Source organism: Chrysemys picta, chromosome 3, assembly GCF_011386835.1.
Source record: "Chrysemys picta bellii isolate R12L10 chromosome 3, ASM1138683v2, whole genome shotgun sequence".
NCBI classification, from domain to species: domain Eukaryota; kingdom Metazoa; phylum Chordata; order Testudines; family Emydidae; genus Chrysemys; species Chrysemys picta.
Genome location: NC_088793.1, coordinates 18,742,162 through 18,756,720, shown reverse-complemented (window position 1 = coordinate 18,756,720; position 14,559 = coordinate 18,742,162). Strand labels below are relative to the sequence as shown.

Sequence of the window (14,559 nt, the reverse complement as noted above, 5' to 3'; positions counted from 1 at the left end):
TGCCTAGGGCCCAGTGACAGGTTTATCCAGCCCGCAGTTCGCGACCTTGCAGATCAAACCACAAGGGAGCACACCAGATGTCATGATGTCATTGCTGGATGTGACAGACAGCCATAAAAGTGGGACTTAAATGATGCATTTCACCCCTGGGGAAGATCATGAATTACGATGCCGAGGAGAAGCTTGCATTGAATGTCTGCAGTGAGTTTTCAAGCAATGCTACATATGCGCTGGCATTTCAATCCTGCTGTGAATTGGCTCTCCGGTGCTACTAGGAGGTGTTCGGTGTTGATACTGTGGCCTTTTTTGTAGCAGTGGATTGCATGTGGTCTTTGCTGGGAAACATGCAGCTGAGAGAGAAAAAAAATGTGCTTGGGACAGCTGGAGTTTCTCTGACCAACAAGATAAACTGAGCACAGTGCTAACTGGCAGTGTGTTCTATAGGTGTGACTCATTCATGCCATTCCCCAGCAAGTGTGTTAAGAGAAGGGAATGATTATCCAAGATCCCAGGGGAACTTTCCCTTTTGAAATCCCAGGATTTTAATCCCAAGGTTTCAGGCAACTGTTCTACATGTAAAGATGCAATTTCAATATTCTTCTGAAAATGAAAAGAGAGATGTACTAGAGCCAGTATTACCAGCCTTCTAAGTGCTTGTAGATTTCAAAAAGCTTTGTGGTCTAAAGTCATTTGTCACCACTGTCAAAATCCTATATACCTTAACACTAGTCCCAGTCAAACCACACTAAAGAGGACAGTGGCAGCCTTGGTTTAAATTAAAATTGATCCCAAAGTTCTGGAATTGCTCTGAGACCTTATTACCTACAGCAAACACCAGAGATTCCCTAATTAAGACATAGATGTGATTATTGCAACCCAATTTACATAGCTTGACATCCGCTGTCAGAGCTCAGCTTGTGAACAGAAGGCCCACAGTTTGGATTCAACAAGCTCTAAAGGAACTTTTGATCAGTTTCATGCAGGCAATTAGGAAAAAATTCTCTGAAGCTTTACTGTATTACAGACAAGCCCTGTCGTCAGTAAATGATTTCAGTCTGACATGAGTCAGGCACTTGGCACATTTGTGTTTTGAAAATCATTAGCAGTAGTGAGCTGGAAATGTCTCGAGGATACTTCTACGCCATCCTGTGATGAACTAGCAAAGCTAGGTGACATTTTGAATGTCCCCTTTGATCCTGATGATTTGGGCAGAGACTTTCACTCACTGTGAACTATAGCACCACCAGCAATAACGAACGAGGACTCTGACTCCCGTTTAGACACATGAGTTGCTTTCTTCAGTGAGCTAATGCACAGAGTCTCCTGAAGCTAATGAAAGCTGGACTTGGTGTTTTAGCCAGGAACTTTTTTGTGGCGCATGTTTTCAGCCTTATAAACTTTTCGGAATGAAGAATGTAATGAGCAAAAACAACAACAATCCTTCACCAACCCAGGAAGGGAGAAGATCTGAAGATGTTATGAAACCTGTTAGGGAGTTCATGATGGTCTATTAACATGGAAGGTGCTCCGATACCATGGTGATCGGTGTCAATACACAGCCTGAAGATAAATAAGGCTGAGTCCTCTGGCACGGTGAGGAGTGAATTCTGCACTCATTAAGCCTAGCTTATGCTTGTACAGATTTCAATGAGAAGTTCAAGATCATCTCAAAGCACAGTCCTGAATGGGGTCCCTGCAGGTCAGGTCTGAAGAACATTGTTGAGGCAGACTTATTCCTGGAGGTTTCATCACACGACATAATCTTTAGTTAAAGATTCAGCTTTCACTCTTGGTGACTCTAGGACAATCCTGGAGGCACAGGCGCCGACTTTTCAAACTGTCAGGGGGTGCTCGACCTCTGGCTCTGCCCCAGGTCCCACCCCCATTCCACCCCTTCTCCCGAGGCCCCACCCCCACTCCACCCCACCCTGCCCCTTCCTGCCCAGTTCCGCCCCCACCCCCGAACGCGCCGAGTCCTTGCTCCTCCCAGCCTCCCTGCATGCTGCGAAACAGCTGATTGCGGTGAGCCGGAGGCGCGGGGAGGGAGGGGAGAGGCACTGATCTGTGGGGCCGGCTGGCGGGCAGGAAGCACTCGGGGGGGAAGCTGATAGGAGGCTCTGCACCCATCATTTTTTCCCCCTGGGAGTTCCAGCCCCAGAGCACCCATGGAGTCGGTGCTTATACCTGGAGGGTTGGCAGTGCTAGGCAGAGTGGAGAAGCTTGCATTGCTGTTACCTATGTCATATCTGTTCTGTGGATAGAGAGGACATAATTTTCCATTGTCAGCCCCTTTGACCAGCATTAAATTTGGTTAATTAGTTTTTATGAAAAGTTTGATCTTTAATCAGTTTCCGTAGCCAGTTAGATGACAAGCTGCTGTTCTAATGCCCTCCAGTGCTATTTCATCAGTGGGAATAAAGTCCTGTTCTCTAGACAGTGACAAATTCTGGCATGAACATTTTGTTTCTTACTGTGCACCGATAACAGATGTTCCTTACTAGTGGTGTGTTGTTTTACAGCCTCTAGCATGCTTGTTGGCAATATCAATGGAGAGGCCAGAGACTGAATAGGCCAGGCAGACTAAGCTAGCCTCCTTCCCTAGGAAAGGTCCTTCCAGATCAAGGAAAGATCAGGTACATCAAGAATGCAGCATGCTCTGCCCTGTTGTGCATCTTCTATGTTTTTCCTTCATCATGTGTCCAGTTTCCAAGCAGAGCTGTCTGAGACACAGGATTTCCAGTTTGTGGGAAATTGCAACATTCCAGAATCTGGTTTTGTTCTGATTTGGGCCAAAACCACATTTTTCAAAATTATCAACAAACTAGAAATAATAAAAAAAAAAAAATTTTTTTTTTAGAAACACAGATGCATGGTGATTTGAAAACAAAATACACTCCCCAGGATAAGCTAGAGCTGGGGTTCCCAGGGCCTCCGAGCTACATGGCAAGGATTCTGAAAGCCCTAGCAAAGTGGGGCTGCCCCTAAGCCACTGAACCTGGGGTCCCCAGCAGCCTGCCAGGAAACCAGGCAGGTTTCTGACCGAACCCTGCCTCTGATTTGATGAAAGTTCCGGTTCAATGAATTCCTGACCAGCTCTAATTCCAACATGTGCTGTTTTCTATGTCCCCTTGTGCTGTCTCGCACAGCCCCCTTCACTCGCATTACAGTTGCATTTTCCAGATTGCCAGGCCACTGAATCCTGGAGGGCTATTGCACTAGACAGATTTCCAGCTTCCATTCTAAACCCTTTGCTCAGATGCTCAGATCTTTTAAAAAACCAAATCTCTTTGGGGTTGAAATTTTTGCATGTTTGATCTCATCCCACTGCATGTGCGTGTGTGTGTAAACCCAGAGCAAAACACAACAGGTTTAATGGCCTGGTGAGCACAAAAAAAATCCATACATTCCTATTATATGTTGTATCAGAAATGTTGCACTCAGATCAGTTGTCTGAAACTAGGAACTTAAAATTTGCCTTTTTTTTTTGTAGAGCTCCTTGAGACATGAAATTCAAGCCAACTTTGCTACGTAGGCATTAGAAATTTTGTAATTAAAAAAAATGCATATCCAGGAAGAAGAGGTAAAAGATGCTCTCATGTAAGGATGGATTTTCTATATGTAAACATTAATCATTTGAAAGCAGCTATACCAATTTCATTCCAATGTGGCTCTATTTTGTAAATCTCTTTGAGCTTTATAATTCAATCCTATTTGGAAAAAAGTCATCTATTTAGATTTAGAGTCAACAATGTTTAAATTCCACCAGTTGAAACTTACTTTATTTTTTAGATCAGTTCAAAGCTAGAGCAATTTCTAACGTTCAGTCACTCTGAAGTGATTTAGCTTTTGAATTGATTTGAACTGGATCTGGATATTAAGTAGCTTAACCCGCTGTAAGGAGTTAGAGCAGGTTAAGCAGAATATTACGTTTTCAGACTTTTGGTTAAGGACGACAGGATTCTGAGGGAATCAAGCTGAAGAGCTCCATATTAAGGAACTGACAAGCTTTGCTCTTCTTTCTAAAACCTTGGTTTTTTCTCTTTTTCTGTTAAAAACACAAACAAACAAAACAGCAGGGAAATCAAATGCCCAAATCTAGTATTAATGCAACATTAAGGCTGAAAACAAACAAACCCCCCAGTTCACTCGGTGTTTAGAAAATCCCCAAAGGCAAGCTTGCTCTGAAAACAACCTTGTTGCTCTGTAACACCTGATATTTTTGTTTTCCTTGTTCAGTGTAAAACCCTTTAAGCTACAGGTCTGCTCTGAAAACCTACTCTATAAAAATTTCATATGGGTTCCTGGTTTCCTGTGTTTTGATGATTTCAAAATCAAATACACTCATGTTAAATCTAAAAAGATGAGTTTCTTTCTTCTGCCAAACCTCCAAACTCAGGCCTGGTCTACACACTGATTTTGTACTGGTAGGGCTACATCAGTTAAGGATGTAATTTTTTTTTTTTTTTTTTAACCACTATAGTTATACTGGTACGAGCCGTAGTGTGGATATTATAGTGGTATCAAGGTCTCTTACACCAGTAGAGCTTATTCCCCTTCCAGAAGAACATTCATACTAGTATCCCTCATTCCACACTACGGAGGATGTGCTGCAGCATAGTTAAAAGTCGTACAACTTCTGTGTGTAGACATAGCCTCAATCAGGAATTTGTCAAGCTGGCTTCTTTCCGTCTTGTGCGTGATCACTGGTTTGGTCTGGTTTGGTTTGCAGGTTTTTCAGGCTGAATTGGGCCCTCAGTTCCACCTATGCAACTGTGTTTGCACAAGTGTCACTGATATTTCTGTAGTTGGAACTAAGGCAGTGGTTCCCAAACTTCAACAACCTGTGAACGCCTTTCACTAAAATGTCAAGTCTCACGAACCCCCTCCTAAAAATGAATATTTCCAGGGATTTTCTCCTTTATCTGAGTATACATGATAAAAGCAGTGATCTGGGAAATATAAAATTTGTTTTTATGACATGCATATTACACACTATTTATTATTATTATTTATCATTACCGTATTTTTATTACATTATGAAAATGGCAACACTCTTCCAAGACCTCACTTTCATAGCTTGTATCACTTTGAATAAGTCTGTTAGAAGACAAGGCTCCTATGTTTCATCAAGGAGTATCAGATGTGAAACATCATGAAGGTATTTAAGAAGCCAACTCAAAGAGTTCCTCCTACACAAGCATTCAGGTCTTGAGCAGTCCAGGCAAACAACGCACGTTACAACAAAGCTTAAATTTGTTCTTCATAATAATTTTAAAAACAATACTAGCTGCCTATTTAATTTTAAAAACAGCAGAAAATATCCACCTCCCTTTCCATGTCTTATAAGGAGTCTTGAAGTTTAAATCTCCTCCGTGTGAGAGATCTGTTTGCTTTGATCTGCTTAGCTCCTGGAAGTCCAGGGGCTCCGTGCTGCTGGCCCCGTGCTGCCCAGGATCCCTAGGGACAGCTCTGTCTGCCATTATTGAATTTTACAGGAATCCCCTGGGGGTTCACGAACCCCAGTTTGGGATCCACTGAACTAAGGGCTTGTCTACATTTGAAATGTTACAACGGCGCCGTTGCAGCACTATAGCTGCGCTGCTGTAGCACTTCAATGTCATTCTCCCCTCAGCGTAGGTAATCCACCTCCCCGAGAGACAGTAGCTAAGTTGACAGAAGAATTCTTCCATTGACCTACCATTGTCTCCACCGGAGGTTAGGTCAGCTTAACTACTTTGCTCAGGGCTGTGGATTTTTCACATGGCTGCATCGACCTAACTTTTTAGTGTAGACCATTAGTAAACAATTCTGCTGGTGATGATGATGGCAGAATACAATCCCACTCCCTTTCTCTTAGGCCCGGTCCACACGGAAAAATTAGGTTGACACAGCTACGGTGCTAAGAAGAAACCCCGCCCCCCGAGCACTGTAACTATGCCAACCTAACTGCCAGTGTAGGCACAGCTAGGTCAGTGCTTCCGTCAATCTCATTACCTTTACTCATGGAGGTGAGTTCCTACAGTGATGGCAAAACCCCTTCCATTGCTGCAGGCTGCCTCTCTACTACACGGTTATGCTCTGTTGCTATGGTGTTCTAGTCCCACTAGTGCTAGCATGAGTAAAAAGCTGTGAGAATATCTGTTAATCACAAATGGGCTCAGTTTTGCCAACTGTGATCATCCTGAATCATAGTTAGCTGCGTGGTAATAGTAGCCCATCAACTTGGGTAGAATTAGTCACATAGGAATTGCCGTCCCAGATCAGAGCAGTGCTCTGAATAGTCCAGGAGCTTGTCTCTGATGCTTTAGGGGAAAGTTCCAGAACTCTCTAGTGGACAGTAGTGTCTTGGCAGAATCAGGGCAATCATTCAACCAAAAATCTCAGGGGGCACACAATGGGATCCAATAAAAACTTCAAATTAATGGTTTAATTAGCTGACAGAGTTCAGTGACAGGAGGGAATGTTTTTGTAGCACACTGGCTTAGTGCATGTGATTATATCGCCCTCTAGTGGAATGCAGCACCCCATGGTGTAGAACCTACCGTTTACACATGATGACGGAGTTACTCCTTTGGTTCAAGTGCGGCTGGCTTGCGCTTTCACTGCTGAAGATCTCAGGTCACTGTATCTATATGTAAGTGTTAATTTCCTCCATTTATAAAGTGATGTCTTACTTCTCCCATCTTCCTCTTCCACTCCTACCACTTCCCTCATTCCCCAAAGAAAGCCTGCCTCACTTCTGGTCTCACTCCCATCTCAATGCCTTCTCCTATGCAGGGTGCTCCCTCCTTAGCCCAGCGTGCAAGATTCCTACCTTCTCTTCAGATCCTGCCTCAAACATTTCTTCTTCTGCAAAGCGCACCCAGAATCACCCGGGCCTTTATGCAGACATCTTCCATCTCTTTCACTGTGGTTGCTGTTATTAACAGAGGGCCAAAGGTCTGCATCGGCCTGGACAATATGTTAAACACACTGAACAATCCATCTAAAGGCCCTGATCCTGGAAGAGGCTGAGCTCCTGTTGATTTCCACAGGAACTGAGGGTGCCCATCATCTCCTAGAATCAGGCCTTCAAGGTGTAAATTGGCCCGGAGCAGAACAGAGCAGGGTATTATCTCATGCCTCAGGTGTTTTGTGGAACAGGCAGAGCTTGAAGAGTTTTTGGACAGAAGAGAAGGAAGCTGCTTGAGGAACATTAATTGGGAGGCTTTTACAAATACGAAAGGTGGCATGAAAGTAGGCACACACCGAACACAATACACTGGTGTTGAGAGCAGATTCCAGTCTAGTGAGGAGGCTGGTTCTGCAGCAATGAATTTGGTAGAAAGGAGGATGATGTCCGGCCAAAATTTTCCAAAGTAACCAGAACTTTTGCATGCCTCAATTTTGGGGTGTCCAATCTGAGTAAGGGGCCTGATTTTCAGAGGGCAGGTGCTCAGCATTGTCTGAAAATCAGGTCTTTTAAATGTGCGCATCCAAAATTGAGGCATCTAAAGCCATTGAAAGTCTTGGCCTTAATTACGGGAATCCTTAGGCCTGATTTTCTGCGACTATGTACCTTGGGTGGACATTTACACCCACACATTCTGATCTGGTAGCATTTTATGCCCACTTTGCACTGGTGTAATTGAAGACACAAGGCGCAGGGCAACGGAGAACTAGGCCTCTTTTTTCCTAAAGCAGCTTACAAAGGAATGATTTGTGTATGTTTAAATAAAAAAAGAATAATTTGAGTGTAAGAAACATGCTGGGCTTGCCTGTATCACATATACAAATTCTGGCTCGCAAATCAGCTGCTGAGGAGATTGCACGAAAAGTTTACTTCCTGATTTTAGAACATGATGCTTTTATCATTTAAAAAAAAAGATGCTATCTAGGGAGATGGGGTAGATCTATGTCTAAATCATCAGGATGGAATATTTCATGTTCTCTCCATGTTGTTGGATGGGATTCATCCTTACTCCATTTTACTAGCCTCAGGTATAGTGTGACCAGATGGTCAAATATTTAGTCAATAGAATAATCACAGAAAATGAACAATTGCAGAGAATTCCCTTCCCTGTTTTTTCCCCTGCTGCTTGGTAAACAACAGATCTGGCTTCAGCTTCACTGCTGTTTCTTTTTGTACCATTTTTTTGAAGGATCATTGTCCTCTGGAGGCTGAAACCGGAACAGCAAATGCACCAGAAAGAAAACAAGGGATGGAACAAAAGGCCAGTCCAGAGCTTATTCATTTGAATTTTAGTATTTGTTTGTAAGTAACAGTTGAAATAAACACATATGCAAATATCTGCTGGGTTCCAGAATGATTTCACTTTAAATGTTGCCATAGTGAGGTACTGTAACTGAGCAGAAAATAAACCGATTGACTCCTAGGAATACAGCTGTGCTCTTAGCGCAGATTTGTTCCCTGCTGAATATTCTCCAATCCAATTATAAGTGAGGATCGTGGCACTTCTATTGGGAGGCAACTGCACTTGAAAAATGGCACTTAATGGACAGAAGTTCCTGTGTTTCTAGCTTTCTTCAGAATATGAAACTCCCTCTCAAAATGATGAACTTGTTTGTACAACTGGTTGGACAAATTCCACTGAAACCATAGTGCATCAGAAGATGCGGGTCCATCGAAACGGAAATGCTCCATCGAGTAAGGCTGATTTTGTTGGATTTTTGTTTTGGAAGAAACCTGGGGGAAAAGGTCCCAATCATGTCAAACCACCTGTTTTGACATTTTTGGAACAAATTGTTTTGATTTTTTGTTTTAAAACACTTTTTCATTTTGCAATTGATTTGGTTTTGTGTTCTATATTCGAATATAATTACAAAAATAAAAAGTTGACATTGAAAGAAAATGTTTGGAATGACCCAACTCTATTTTTTAGGGGAGTTTTCCTTTGTGGAAAATTTAGACATGTTCAGTTTTTCGTGTCTATTCATAAACAAAGCCAGATTCCCTGCAATCCTTTGTAAAATGGAACTTCTGTCCTCTGCACATCCTCAGTCATTGTCTCACTAAATGGTTATTTTAACATTCAGATTCCCTTGTTGTTTATACAGTGTTATGCACACAGCTGGAATGATGTTCTTATATTCTCCTGTGTGATCCTTGTGTGTTCATGTTAAGCAGAGCTGAGACAGAGACACATGATTTAGGTCTGGATTTGTTCTGATTCAGGTTATTACCATTACAGAAATAACAGCTGTAATGAAGCTGAAGTATGCAGTGATTTTTATTCCCTGGCTCCAGTCACCTCACCTGGGTCAGGATTACAAAGGTAAATGGTTTCAGAGTAGCAGCCGTGTTAGTCTGTATCCGCAAAAAGAAGAACAGGAGTACTTGTGGCACCTTAGAGACTAACAAATTTATTAGAGCATAAGCTTTTATGGACTACAGCCCACTTCTTCGGATGCATATAGAATGGAACATATATTGAGGAGATATATATACACACATACAGAGAGCATAAACAGGTGGGAGTTGTCTTACCAACTTTGAGAGGCCAATTAATTAAGAGAAAAAAAGCTTTTGAAGTGATAATCAAGATAGCCCAGTACAGACAGTTTGATAAGAAGTGTGAGCATACTTACAAGGGGAGATAGAATCAATGTTTGTAATGGCTCAGCCATTCCCAGTCCTTATTCAAACCGGAGTTGATTGTGTCTCGTTTGCATATCAATTCTAGCTCAGCAGTCTCTCGTTGGAGTCTGTTTTTGAAGTTTTTCTGTTGTAATATAGCCACCCGCAGGTCTGTCACTGAATGACCAGACAGGTTAAAGTGTTCTCCCACTGGTTTTTGAGTATTTTGATTCCTGATGTCAGATTTGTGTCCATTAATTCTTTTGCGTAGAGACTGTCCGGTTTGGCCAATGTACATGGCAGAGGGGCATTGCTGGCACATGATGGCATATATCACATTGGTAGATGTGCAGGTGAACGAGCCCCTGATGGTATGGCTGATGTGATTAGGTCCTATGATGATGTCACTGGAATAGATATGTGGACAGAGTTGGCATCGGGGTTTGTTACAAGGATAGGTTCCTGGGTTAGTGGTTTTGTTCAGTGATGTGTGGTTGCTGGTGAGTATTTGCTTTAGGTTGGGGGGTTGTCTGTAAGCGAGGACAGGTCTGTCTCCCAAGATCTGTGAGAGTAAAGGATCATCTTTCAGGATAGGTTGTAGATCTCTGATGATGCGCTGGAGAGGTTTTAGTTGGGGGCTGAAGGTGACAGCTAGTGGTGTTCTGTTATTTTCTTTGTTGGGCCTGTCTTGTAGGAGGTGACTTCTGGGTACTCGTCTGGCTCTGTCAATCTGTTTTTTCACTTCAGCAGGTGGGTATTGTAGTTTTAAGAATGCTTGATAGAGATCTTGTAGGTGCTTGTCTCTATCCGAGGGATTGGAGCAAATGCGGTTATATCTTAGAGCTTGGCTGTAGACAATGGATCGTGTGGTGTGTCTTGGATGGAAGCTGGAGGCATGTAGGTAAGTGTAGCGGTCAGTAGGTTTCCGGTATAGGGTGGTATTTATGTGACCATCGCTTATTAGCACAGTAGTGTCCAGGAAATGGACCGCTTGTGTGGATTGATCTAGGCTGAGGTTGATGGTGGGATGGAAATTATTGAAATCATGGTGAAGTTCCTCAAGGGCTTCTTTTCCATGGGTCCAGATGATGAAGATGTCATCAATGTAGCGCAAGTAGAGTAGGGGCGTTAGGGGACGAGAGCTAAGGAAGCGTTGTTCTAAGTCAGCCATAAAAATGTTGGCATATTGTGGGGCCATGCGGGTACCCATAGCAGTGCCGCTGACTTGAAGGTATATATTGTCCCCAAATGTGAAATAGTTGTGGGTGAGGACAAAATCACAAAGTTCAGCCACCAGGTTAGCTGTGACATTATCAGGGATACTGTTCCTGATAGCTTGTAGTTCATCTTTGTGTGGAATATTGGTGTAGAGGGCTTCTACGTCCATAGTGGCCAGGATGGTGTTTTCTGGAAGATCACCGATGGATTGTAGTTTCCTCAGGAAGTCAGTGGTGTCTCGAAGATAGCTGGGAGTGCTGGTAGCGTAGGGTCTGAGGAGAGAGTCTACATAACCAGACAAGCCTGATGTTAGGGTGCCAATGCCTGAGATGATGGGGCGTCCAGGATGTCCAGGTTTATGGATCTTGGATAGCAAATAGAATACCCCTGGTCGGGGTTCTAGGCATGTGTCTGTACAGATTTGTTCCTGTGCTTTGTCAGGGAGTTTTTTTAGCAGATGGTGTACTTTCTTTAGGTAATCCTCAGTGGGATCAGAGGATAATGGCCTGTAGAATGTGGTGTTAGAGAGCTGTCTAGCAGCCTCTTGGTCATATTCCAATTTATTCATGATGACGACAGCACCTCCTTTGTCAGCCTTTTTGATTATGATGTCAGGGTTGTTTCTGAGGCTGTAGATGGCGTTGTGTTCAGCATTGCTGAGGTTATGTGGCAAGTGATGTTGCTTTTCCACAATTTCAGCCTTTGCACGGTGACGGAAGCAATCTATGTAGAAATCTAGTCTGTTGTTTCGACCGTCCGGAGGAGTCCACGCAGAATCCTTGTTTTTTGTAGTGCTGGTAGGGAGGATTCTGTGGGTTAGTATGCTGTTCAGAGGTATGTTGGAAATATTCTTTGAGTCGGAGACGTCGAAAGTAGGATTCTAGGTCACCGCAGAACTGAATCATATTCATGGGTCTGGAGGGACAAAAGGAGAGGCCCCGAGATAGGACAGACTCTTCTGCTGGGCTAAGAGTATAGCTGGAAAGATTAACAATATTGCTGGGTGGGTTAAGGGAACTACTGTTGTGGCTGCTTGTGGCATGTAGCAGTTTAGATAGTTTAGTGTCCTTTTTCCTTTGTAGAGAGGCAAAGTTTGTCTTGTAAATGGCTTGTCTAGTTTTTGTAAAGTCTATCCATGAGGAAGTTTGTGTGGAAGGTTGGTTTCTTATGAGAGTATCCAGTTCTGAGAGCTCATTCTTAATCTTTCCCTGTTTGCTGTATAGGATGCTGATCAGGTGGTTTCGCAGTTTCTTTGAGAGTGTGTGACACAGTCTCTCAGCATAGTCTGTGTGATATGTAGATTGTAATGGATTTTTTACCTTTAGTCCTTTTGGTATGATGTCCATCTGCTTGCATTTGGAAAGGAAGATGATGTCTGTCTGTATCTGTACGAGTTTTTTCATGAGGTTGATGGATTTCCACTCCATACGGCTAAATGCAGTGCCTTGCATAATGACAGGTTTCAGAGTAGCAGCCGTGTTAGTCTGTATCCGCAAAAAGAAGAACAGGAGTACTTGTGGCACCTTAGAGACTAGCAAATTTATTTGAGCATAAGCTTTCGTGGGCTACAGCCCACTTCTTCGGATGCATAGAATGGAACATATATTGAGGAGATATATATACACACATACAGAGAGCATAAACAGGTGGGAGTTGTCTTACCAACTCTGAGAGGCCAATTAAGTAAGAGGGAAAAAAAACCTTTTGAAGTGATCATCAAGATAGCCCAGTACAGACAGTTTGATAAGAAGTGTGAGAGTATTTACATGGTAAATGGTTCCAGTAGCTTCTGACTGCAGTGGTAATTACTACAGTGACCAACTGTAACGTTTGAATCTGGATCCTGGTTCTGATTTCAGTACCACTCCACACTGGATCTGGCATTTTGGTTGAGACTCACATCCACCAAAATTATTTCCAAAGGTTCAGCAGTGGAGAAGGCTTCCTCCAATCAGGCAGTGACAAATGAGAGACTCACACAGATGCTGCGGCTGCATCTCTGGCCTGGTGGTGTTTTATATGAATGAGCGCTGGTGAAAGAGAGGGGAACTCATTGCTTTGGTGTTGGTGCAGGTGGATGGTACCCTTTTCAAGACGAAATGTCCCTGAGCACAGCACTCGGCAGATCCAGCTGGTGGAGGCTGAGGGGATCCCTTTATATGAGTGATGATTGCTTGGGGTCACACCTATGGCTCAAACCAATAGCCCTCACCCCAAAGACCCCTGAACAGCAGGAAAGGCTGGATTTGGATCCAGTCTCTGCAGCAAAAGACTTTATTAGCCTGAACCAAAACTTCATTGAAATATTGGGTTTCCCCTGATTTTGTGTCAAAACCATAAATCATCCCAGGTTTGGCTGCAAACTGGACCCAGCTCCATTCAAGAGGTGTTCAAGGTTCCCAGGAGCCTATCAGTGAGCCTGGCAGAATTTTGAATTTGTAACAAAGCCTAGTTCCACGTGGTGCATGGGGCTTTGCAGTACAGGTTTTGCACAGCCCTAGACTAAGACACGCAGCTGATGTCTGCTTGTGAACTGGGCACCAGCATGAACTTTGGTCTTCACCAACGGCAACTCAATTCACTTGCAGTGATCATACCATTGTGGAGGTTCAGGGGCTGGAGACTGGGAAGATGAGTGCCCATCCTGGCTGTGCTCCATCACGACTGGAGAGAGACGCTCCCAGCCTTCCAGGAACACAGATGTGCCAAAGGATATGCTCTGCTAGGGCAATTACACCAGTTCTCTGAAGAAGACATAGTGGAAGGAGGCGAGCTGGACACTCAGCTTCTTCCTCTGTGAAGGCTCAGGCCAGATCTACACTACACAGTTAGGTTGATGTAAGGCAGCTTATGTCAACCTAATGATGTCAGTGTACATACCACAGCCTTGCTCCCGCTGATGTAAGTGCCCTGTACACCAGCATAATAACTCCACCTCCACAAAAGGCATAGGACTTATGGCGGTGTCGTTAGGGGAACGCAGTGTCAGGTTAGACACTGTGGGTTACTTAGGTTGGCTGTCAATCTTGTCAATTTCATGGCTCCCTGCTGGAGCCGTGAAATTGACAAGAAAACCTGGTTCACAGCTCGGGCTGTCACCCTGGGGCAGATGTGGGGGCTCCAGCTAGAGCCTGGTTGCCCCCTGGGCTCCCTGCTCCCAGCTGGGCTGCTGCCTGGTCTCCCTGCTCTGAGCCTGGCTGCCACCCGGGCTCCCCACTCCAAGCCGGGCCAGCTCCTGGCTCCCAGCTCCAATCTGGGCTATCGTCTGGGCTCCTGCCTCTGCCAGGCTGCCACCTGGGCTCCCCGCCCTCCATGGAGAGCCCTGCTGCCCTCGGCGTCTCAGATCCCCATTCTGAGCCTGGCTGCCCCCAGTCTTCCAGCTCCCCGCTGGGAGCCTGGCAGCTGCCTGGGCTCTGGGTGCAGAGGTCCCCACCGGGAGCCCAAGGGGGGTAGCCATGCTCCCGGTGGGGAGCAGGGAGCTGTGCACCAAGCTGAGAGCCTGTGCTCTCAGCCCACCCCCCCACTCCCCTCTTAAGTTGGTGAAAGTGCACCAGGTGAGAGAGAGAAGGAGGGTAGCGTGGACGTGAACCATGGCAGTAATTACTGCGGAGGCTGTAAGTCAATCTAACATAGGTCAAATTAAGTTAGTTGGGTAGACATGCCTCAGAGCTGCCCAGTTCTCTGCTGCTCCACGTGTGACCTTCCCTGCAAATTATTTAATGAGTCTAATTAGCATAAAACCATGAACATCCATTTATGGACAA

General features: G+C 44.4%; 1 long non-coding RNA gene across 1 annotated transcript; it reads left to right on the top strand.

The window, feature by feature from the left end:
• Positions 1 to 3,488: 3,488 nt before the first annotated feature.
• Positions 3,489 to 8,700, top strand: LOC135982019 (uncharacterized). Its single transcript, XR_010599218.1, has 3 exons — positions 3,489 to 3,597; positions 6,511 to 6,634; positions 8,142 to 8,700. It is a non-coding gene; the product is annotated as an uncharacterized LOC135982019 (long non-coding RNA).
• The last annotated feature ends 5,859 nt before the right edge of the window (positions 8,701 to 14,559 follow it).